The sequence below is a fragment of the Malania oleifera genome, chromosome 5 (genome assembly GCF_029873635.1).
Source record: "Malania oleifera isolate guangnan ecotype guangnan chromosome 5, ASM2987363v1, whole genome shotgun sequence".
Classification (NCBI taxonomy): Eukaryota; Viridiplantae; Streptophyta; class Magnoliopsida; order Santalales; family Ximeniaceae; genus Malania; species Malania oleifera.
The window spans coordinates 90,572,791-90,581,532 of record NC_080421.1 but is presented as its reverse complement, the minus strand read 5'-3'; positions in this window follow the sequence as shown (position 1 = coordinate 90,581,532).

The following is an 8,742-nucleotide window of genomic DNA, read 5'->3' as shown; positions in this document are numbered from 1 at the left end:
TAAATTCTTGCTCACTTGGGGGTTTGAAAATCACTTATTTTCGATGACAATCTATGCTGACATGGTTAGTAGTTAGCTAGTCCATACTCAAAATCACATTGAATCCCTGCATGTCTAGTACCACAGGATCGACTGGTGGTACTTTCTTCTGAATGCCTACTCGAAAAATTTTAAGTATCCTCTTACATCTCATTACTGATCCACTCGGCGTGGCTACTAACAATTCAACATCTAATAGCTCTACCTCAATCTAGATAACTTATCATATCTCAGTGACACGAAAGAATGAGTGACACCTGTGTCAAACAAAACAACAACTTTATATGGTAAAGCAGTAATAATACGTGTCACAACGTCTCTAGCGGCCTCAGTATCTCCCGACGTCAATGCATAGAACCTTGCTAGTTCTGTATTCCTCTTTTGGCTTCAATGAGGCGTCTGGTAACCTCCTCAAAACAGTCTATGAACTGGTGTCTGGGCCGGCAATCCTTGACATGACCAAGCCCTATGATCGGGTCTCCCACACTAATAACAGACGTTCTCTCCTATCCTATATTCACCTAGATGCCTCGGGCCACATCTAGGGTAGATGGGATAAGTTTGCTCACCCTGAATCCCTAGGTGTCCTATCATCTGTCTCTGGCCTCCTCTGAACCAGTCTCCTCCCCATGGGCCCCAACTGGAACCTGCCTAAAATCCTGGAGGCGCGGGCCTCTTCCTCTGGCTCGGTACTCCCACATCTGTCTGCTCGCTCTCCTTTGCTACTGTGGTTCTATAAACTAATTCAGTGAAGTCTTGTATCTTTAAAACTGCCACCTACTTATATATATCTCGCATCAGACCTCTTTCAAACTTTCTGGCCTTTTTAGCTTCATCTGGCACTATGTATGGAGCAAATCGTGACAACTCTATAAACTTTGCCGCATACTACTGGACTGTCAATGACCCTTGAGTCAAACCCAAAAACTTCTGCACGTTAGCCTCTCTGATAGTGGTGGTAAAATATCTGTTAAAGAATATCTCTCTGAATCGGCTCCACGTCGTAGGCACTGGTATGGATCTTTGCTCCTCTAGTAATATGGTAGCCGTCCACCATCTCTCGGCCTCTCCTGTCAATTTATACGTGGCATAGAGGACCCTCTACTCGATAGTGCAGTGAAGCACCATCAGTATTTTCTCTATCTCCTGCATCTAGTTCTCAGCAACTGCAGGATCAGCTATTCCTGAAAACGCTGGAGGGTTCATATTAATAAACATCTCTATCGTACAACCCTAGGTAGTAGATGGACCTCCCTGCTCCTTGGAGCTCTGTGCAATCTTAGCCATGACCTGTTGAGCTACGCTGTGTAAAACAACATTTAAGTCTCCGCCACCCATGCCATAGGGTCTTACTTCATCATCGTTGCTAGCGTGAGCACTACTACCTCCAGGGTACATCATGCAATAATACCAAATTATTTTGAGATTGCCTAAAATGCTCTCATACTATCTATTACTAATTTAAGGTCTAGTCCTACCATATGGGAAAGAAACCGACGATAGTTTACTATAGTTTTCTTGAAATCGTCACCCCGGGAAAAACACAAAAACCACCCCGAAGTTCCTGCTTCCAAACTGTAGAACGGAATCCTAAATTCTCACCCTAGTTTTCCAACATTAACTTACTGATATCCTGTTCTATCCTTCTCCAAAATTCTATTCCTATATTCTAATATTGTTTTCCGTTGTACTCTAGAGTCTATAGAATGTAGCAACCTAGGCTCTGATACCAAAATGTATCGACGTCAAAATTTCATACTATTTTTTTAAAGTAAAATATAAATATACTAATAATTATTTACTCTGATACCCCTGCAACAACCACTGGGCAAACCTATGCAGCGGAAAACATAAAACTGTACAACCATTATTACAGTACCAGAATTTAGTATTTTCCCAAAAATATATGTACATCAATACACATCCTCCCCAGCATCATCTATTAAAACTCCTGAAACCTCCCAAAAATGCATTTTTCTGAAAACACCCACCCTACAGATAGGGCAGTGCAAATAACCTCTTTACCTCCGAGTTTGATTTGTTCGTTTAGTTGGATCACTTGAAAAATGTTAATTTACTGGGATAAGACAATTCTGAGTAAGAAGAAATATGCTATTACTAGTGTGTGGCAACTGAATTTACATAAATACTTTACTGATAAATAACTGAAACTGAGATAGCCAGTAAAATAATACACAGTATAACTCACACCTACGTGGATTAGAAGTATATCTATAAAATCAGGGCTTTCTAGTTAATCATACTTCTAGTATAATAATATATCTGCTATTATCCTGTAAATCTGTATATATATATATATATATATATATATATATATATATATATATATATATATATATATAGTGAAAACTACCCTAGAAAACTGTATATCATGATTTAACCTCTTATGACAAGGTTGTGCGACCCGTAGGCGAGACTTAGTGCGGCCCGTAGGCGAGACTTATCTCTGGTTAGCTAACCAGGATAAGTCAACTGAAACTCTATCAATCATCAAACCGACCACACTACAATCCCTCCAAAGGCTCGGTAATTGATCTCTCCCTCGTCAAACTGACCTCTTCAACCCAGATTTATGGGGAGCCTGCAATCCCTCAACATAGTGTGGCATGAATATTATTTTACGTGATAAGTTCTATGTTATGGAAATTTTATGAATGAAGTATGTTTTTAGGAATTATGAAATATTGCAGTATATTATAGCTTCAAAATACATAATAAATTTATTTAGAATGATATTTATGAAATGTTTGGCGCAAGGCCATGATTGATAGCCGGCGCAAGGCCGTGTATGATATATGATTTCGGCGCAAGGCCGTATATATGTATGATTTTGGCATAAGGCCACATATATGAAAGTAAATGGCGCAAGGCCGAATGTTTTTACGTTATTACAGAATATGCTATCAATCTATTTACATTTAACTGTATGTTATCATGTATTATGTATTATCAGAACCCGGATGATAGTCTAGTTCAGTTACAGTGATACGGTACTGTTGCTATACAGATTAGATATCTATGTTCAGATTTGTACTAACCACCCCACAAGAGAGTGGGAGATGGATAGTCAATGTGGCTTTCAGTGTAGAGTTGTAGACGTCCACCTGGAAGTCCGGACCAGGGTGTGGTAGGCCCATCGTACTTACAGACATTTTTGACTCGATAGTGGTCGACCAACCATTGTCGGGTCCTGCCTTCGAGCTATACAACCTGTCATGGGGGGTAATACATGACACTAGCTAGCTATACATCCTGGGTGAAATTTCAGTAATATTAGTTATATCAGACGATTCATGAACAGTATGATTTATTAAAAAATATGAAAGTATATGATTATGTACTACGTTATGATAATGTTTTCAGATATATGAAATGTACTGTATATGTATAAATAAATTAAATATTCATGTTGTCATACAATTGCATTTAGTTTATTTTCCCTTATTGAGATGTGTCTCACCCCCGAACTTTAATTAATTTTTCAAGAAACCCAGAAAGACCGGTGGGTCGAGGCCGTCGTTGAGTTTGTTGGTGCTACCCTGTTAGGAGGGTAAGTTTTATACTAGGATCAGGGGAAATTTTGTTAGGGGATCCTAGTTGTATTTTTGCATATTTTGGAGGTTGTAAATAAATACAATATTTTGGATATGTAGTTGTCTTTGGTATTATGTTTTTATGGTTGGATGGTTGTAATTTTATATTTACTGCTGCTTAGGTTTCCGCTGTATGTGATAGGTCTATCCTTGTTACCCACGGGTTCCGGTGACATCATTATTAAATATGTTTTATTATTTGATAAGTTAAGCAGGTCGTTACAATACTAATATATATAATTATCTTACTGTTTTATCATGATTCTAAAATAACCATAACTCTGTAAAACTGATCTAAAAATACTATAATATTTGAATGAAATAACTGTAATATCTGATCTGTAATATCTAATTGAATATACTGTAATATCTTAGTGTTATGGTTTTGAAATTCTAGAAATCATGGTATTCTGTAAACACTGTAAAATATCTGTCTGTATATGCACTGTAATTCATAATTTTATAAAATCTAGTAAAGCATATTTCCGTGCAAAAGTACTATAAACCATGATATTCTGAAAAATTGTATAAATTATGAACTGTTCTGATATTAACTCATGCCACACAACTAAATAAATAAAACCCCCTGTACTGAAATCTGTATTTTCTGATAATGAAAATAATTTATACTCTGTAGAATTTATCTTGAAACACACACACACACACACACACACACACATATATATATATATATTGTGTGCGCGCGCGCGCGCGCGTGTATGTGTATATATATATATTACTAATAAAATTTCTAAAATTCCTAACATAACATATTTCCCTTGCCTGGCTACTAAGCTTGTTTGTTAATTTCTAACTCACGCCCATGGCGTCCATAATACCAAGATCCTGAAATTACACACACACACACACACACACACACACACACACACACATACATACATATATATATATTCCCCTGTCAATCAACTAAGTTTCCCAGAATAGTTTCATACTCACTTTTCCTGAATTTATAAACTATTTATCATTTACCAGGATTCTTGAGAACATCCACTAGGTTCTCTAACCTGCTTGTAGTATAAGCCCCAAAACCCTGAATTCACAACACCCAAATTTAATCATCCCAAACACCAGTATAATAACATCTACAACTAAATCTGGGTTTAGAAAAACTTACAAACCAAATAACCCTTAAATTACCTACTTATCCTGATTTTGGGATGGTTCCCAAACTTCTCAAATTGAAATTCTGCTCCTGCTAAGTTGTAGAGAATCTCCCTAAGATCATCGTGGTAGCTTCTGATCGTCGAACCAGCGAGAAACAGAGCCGGAATCTTAAAGAGAAGTGAGAGAAACCGAATTCTAGAGAGAGAAAGGAGGAAAAACCGTTTCTGCTCGCTGAAATCCTGATTTTGCATATTTATAGGTGACTTGACATGTGACTTCATCGACAAGACACGTGACTTTGTCGATGAGGTGAAGAAGGCAGTTCGTCGACGAAGGTAAAGAACTCATCGATGAACCAATGGGTTTGAAATACACCCTCTCGGTATCTCTTCATCGACAAACACTGAGACTCATCCACGAATCCTATAGGGAGTTCGTCGATGAAACCAGGGCATTCATCGTCGAACCCTATTTTAATCCTTTTGAAGTTTTCCTTCTCTCTATTATTTAACCATTATAATTTCCGGGTTGCTACATTATGGCTTTAGCACTAGCTAGTGAGGAAGAAACTTGGTTAAGGGATATGTTGATATGAAACTCCATTTTTGGAAAAACCAAAACCACTTATCTTAATAAATTGTGATAGTATTGCCACAATTTGTAGAATGAATCACTGTTCTAATAACAATAAATTTAGGTTCATAAGAAGAAAACATAGTATTCTGAGATCATATTAAAGTAGTCACATCATTAATGTGAATTATATAAGATCTTCTAAGGATTTTGCAGATCCATTAACTAAGGCCTTGTCAAGAGAGAGGGTTTAGAATACATCGAGGGAATGGGGCCTATAAAATCATGAACCACGTATGACGATACCTACACAAGGACTAGAGGTCTTGTAATTGGGTTCGATGGAAAATACGAATAATATGGTGATTATAAGAAATCCACTATTGGTGTAACTACACTATCCTGTAATATGAGGTTGAGTTTTTCAAATTTTTTTATTGATAATCTATATTTCTTATAAGTAAGGTGCTAAAGTTATAGGAGCACCCTTGATATATTTTACCTATGTGAGCATGAGAGTGGAGTTGCTTCCTATAAGACTTGGACTTATTCTCAAATACACTCATGAAACTAGGATTAGAAAAATGTCGAAATGTGTTAGCTTATAGCTTATATCAGCACTTGGATCTAGGAGTGTAACAAATCAACTGAAATCGACAAAATCATCAGCACTAGACCGAACCAGAACAAAATTAGCTAGGTTTGTAGGTGAACCAATTCAGTTTAGTTTAGGGAAATAGGGGAACCGAGATTTTTGGTTTGGTCTAAAAGTTGAATGTTTAAAAACTGGAAGAAATGAACCATATATATTAAAATATTTTATATTTAGTTATTTATTTAACTTATGTAGTTATTTACACTTAAAAAATAAAGATCAAAATATATATATATATATATATATATATATATATATATATATAAATCCTGACTCCCTAAGACTAACCCACCTAACCCAATAAGACAATAAGCTAGTAAGAGCCGCCTTTGCCTCTTGCCACCTCTCGGTTCATCGATTCAAGACTTCGCATCCTTCGCGAATTCACCCTCCCTTCGATCACCGCCTTTGCCTCCTTATGACCTTGCCTAGTCACCTCCTCATCAATTCCCCTTTCGTGCAACCATGACTGTCGACTAGTGAGAATCATGATATCTCAACTCTCTCTCTCTCTCTCTCTCTCTCTCTCTCTGCAAATCACCACCTCTATCCTTTGCACGTAGCCTCTGTACACACGTGCTTTCTTTCTTATCTTTGATAAGATCTAGGGTTTCACAATTCACTTATTGTTGTTGAAATTAGATTTTGTTTACGGTGTCAATGAAGAGGAAATGAAGGTCCCCAAATAAGAAAAAAAAAAGTTCTAGACAAAAGAGGGTAAAATAGTTTAAACTCGGAGTCACCACCTTATTTTTTTTTAAAAAAACCCAGGGAAAATAAAAAAAAAACCCTACAAAAGGTTTGCGAAAAACTATAAAACGAGTTTAGGAGTACATTTATGCATAGAAAGGTGATTAGCTAACCATCTTAGTAATGATCAACCTTTTAGCACCCCTAACGACACCCGTTCACAGAACAATTACGGCAATTACATAGGTGTTGCCTTGAAAAAGAAAAGAAAAAAAAAAGGGTAAAAGAGAGAAAAGACCTCTTTTGGTCATCTAGTAATGAAATCATTGTTTAAGTACTCCAGCATGGCTTTGAGAAGACTAGAGTACTGCTTCGAAAAGGGTTGGCTTTAGAACCCTAAGTTTTAGTGAAAACATGATGATAATGGTGATGATGATAGATGATAATTCAAGAAAAATGGTTGGTTTCAGAAATTTCAAGCTTGTATTACCGAAATAAGGAAACTCTGACACAAAATAAGCAACAGATGGTTCATTTGGTCTAATTTTGTTGGTCAGAGCCATAATCCGTCTCAAATAATACAATTATCAAAAGTTCAAACTCCTGTTATGCCTAAGGATAATAGGAAGAAAGTACTATATAGTAAATTTTTCCTCTTATCCCATCATTATCCAAAAATAGACTACGGGAACCCCTAAACTCAACTCATTATTTTGGGGGTTTTCAATATTTTTAAATTTTTTTGGAATTTCTAATAATGACAAGATAAAATATACACAAAAATACACACGCCAAAGTACACAACACATGTACAGACACATACATACCAACACATATACTACATGCATCATTACAACATACACACATACATATACATATACCATGTACACACTTACATATATACATATATATTAAGTGTGTATGTTGTAAGGATGCATGCAGTATATTTGTTGGTATGTATGTGTTTGTACATATGTTGTAAAATACACACACACACACACACACACACATTAACATAGCTACATATACGCATACCATATATACCAAACACCAAATATTTACACACACACACAAATTGATACATATGCTACATGCATATATATACTTATTGTTAATTATATACATACATACTAAATATTACACACTACACAAATACACACACACACACACACATATATCTCCATAGATACATACATATATTAACAATATATATATTAATACATATACTACATACATATATATATATATATATTAATACATATACTACATATACATATATATATATATATATATATATATACATAATAATATACATAGTAATAATACTAAAATTTTACAAAGAAAATTAATATATGTATACACACACACACACACACACACACACACATTCACATAATATTATACACACATATGCATCCATATATACATCCACACATATATGCATGTATCACATGCATATCGTCCCTATGCATATTATGCACATGCATTATGCATCCATGTACCCATCTTCTCGATCTCCTGAATCCAATTTTCTGCTCGAATCGGGTCCGTAATCCCTACAAGGTAGGAGACTTCAGTCTAGTGAACTGATCAATAGAGCCTCCTAGCTCAGTCGTAGGATGGTCTTGCCCCCTAGAAGTCCCCATGACCTCTGTTACAAACTGTTGGGCGAAGTCCCGTAGTACCATTGTGGAGTCACTGCCAGCCTCATGGCCGACTCCCTCACTACTACTGCCTCCTGCGTTAGCAGTATTATCCCTAGAACATGCATCCTAAGTCAATCTATATGACATTTTGAGCTTTGCAACATATCTTATGAGTTATGCAAATACAATCAAACCTAATACGAATTACAACTAAAAATATAGATTGTCTTTATCCTTCTGCTCTTCGGCTTCCATGGATTGAGTCAAGTGGTATGTACTTCATGTTCCTCATGGCTTCCATAGTGCACTTGCCATCTGTGCATGCTAAGTCATGATCCTGTTCAAAATCTCAATACAAAGGTGAAATACCAAATGGTTTGTCATTATCAAAACAGGATTG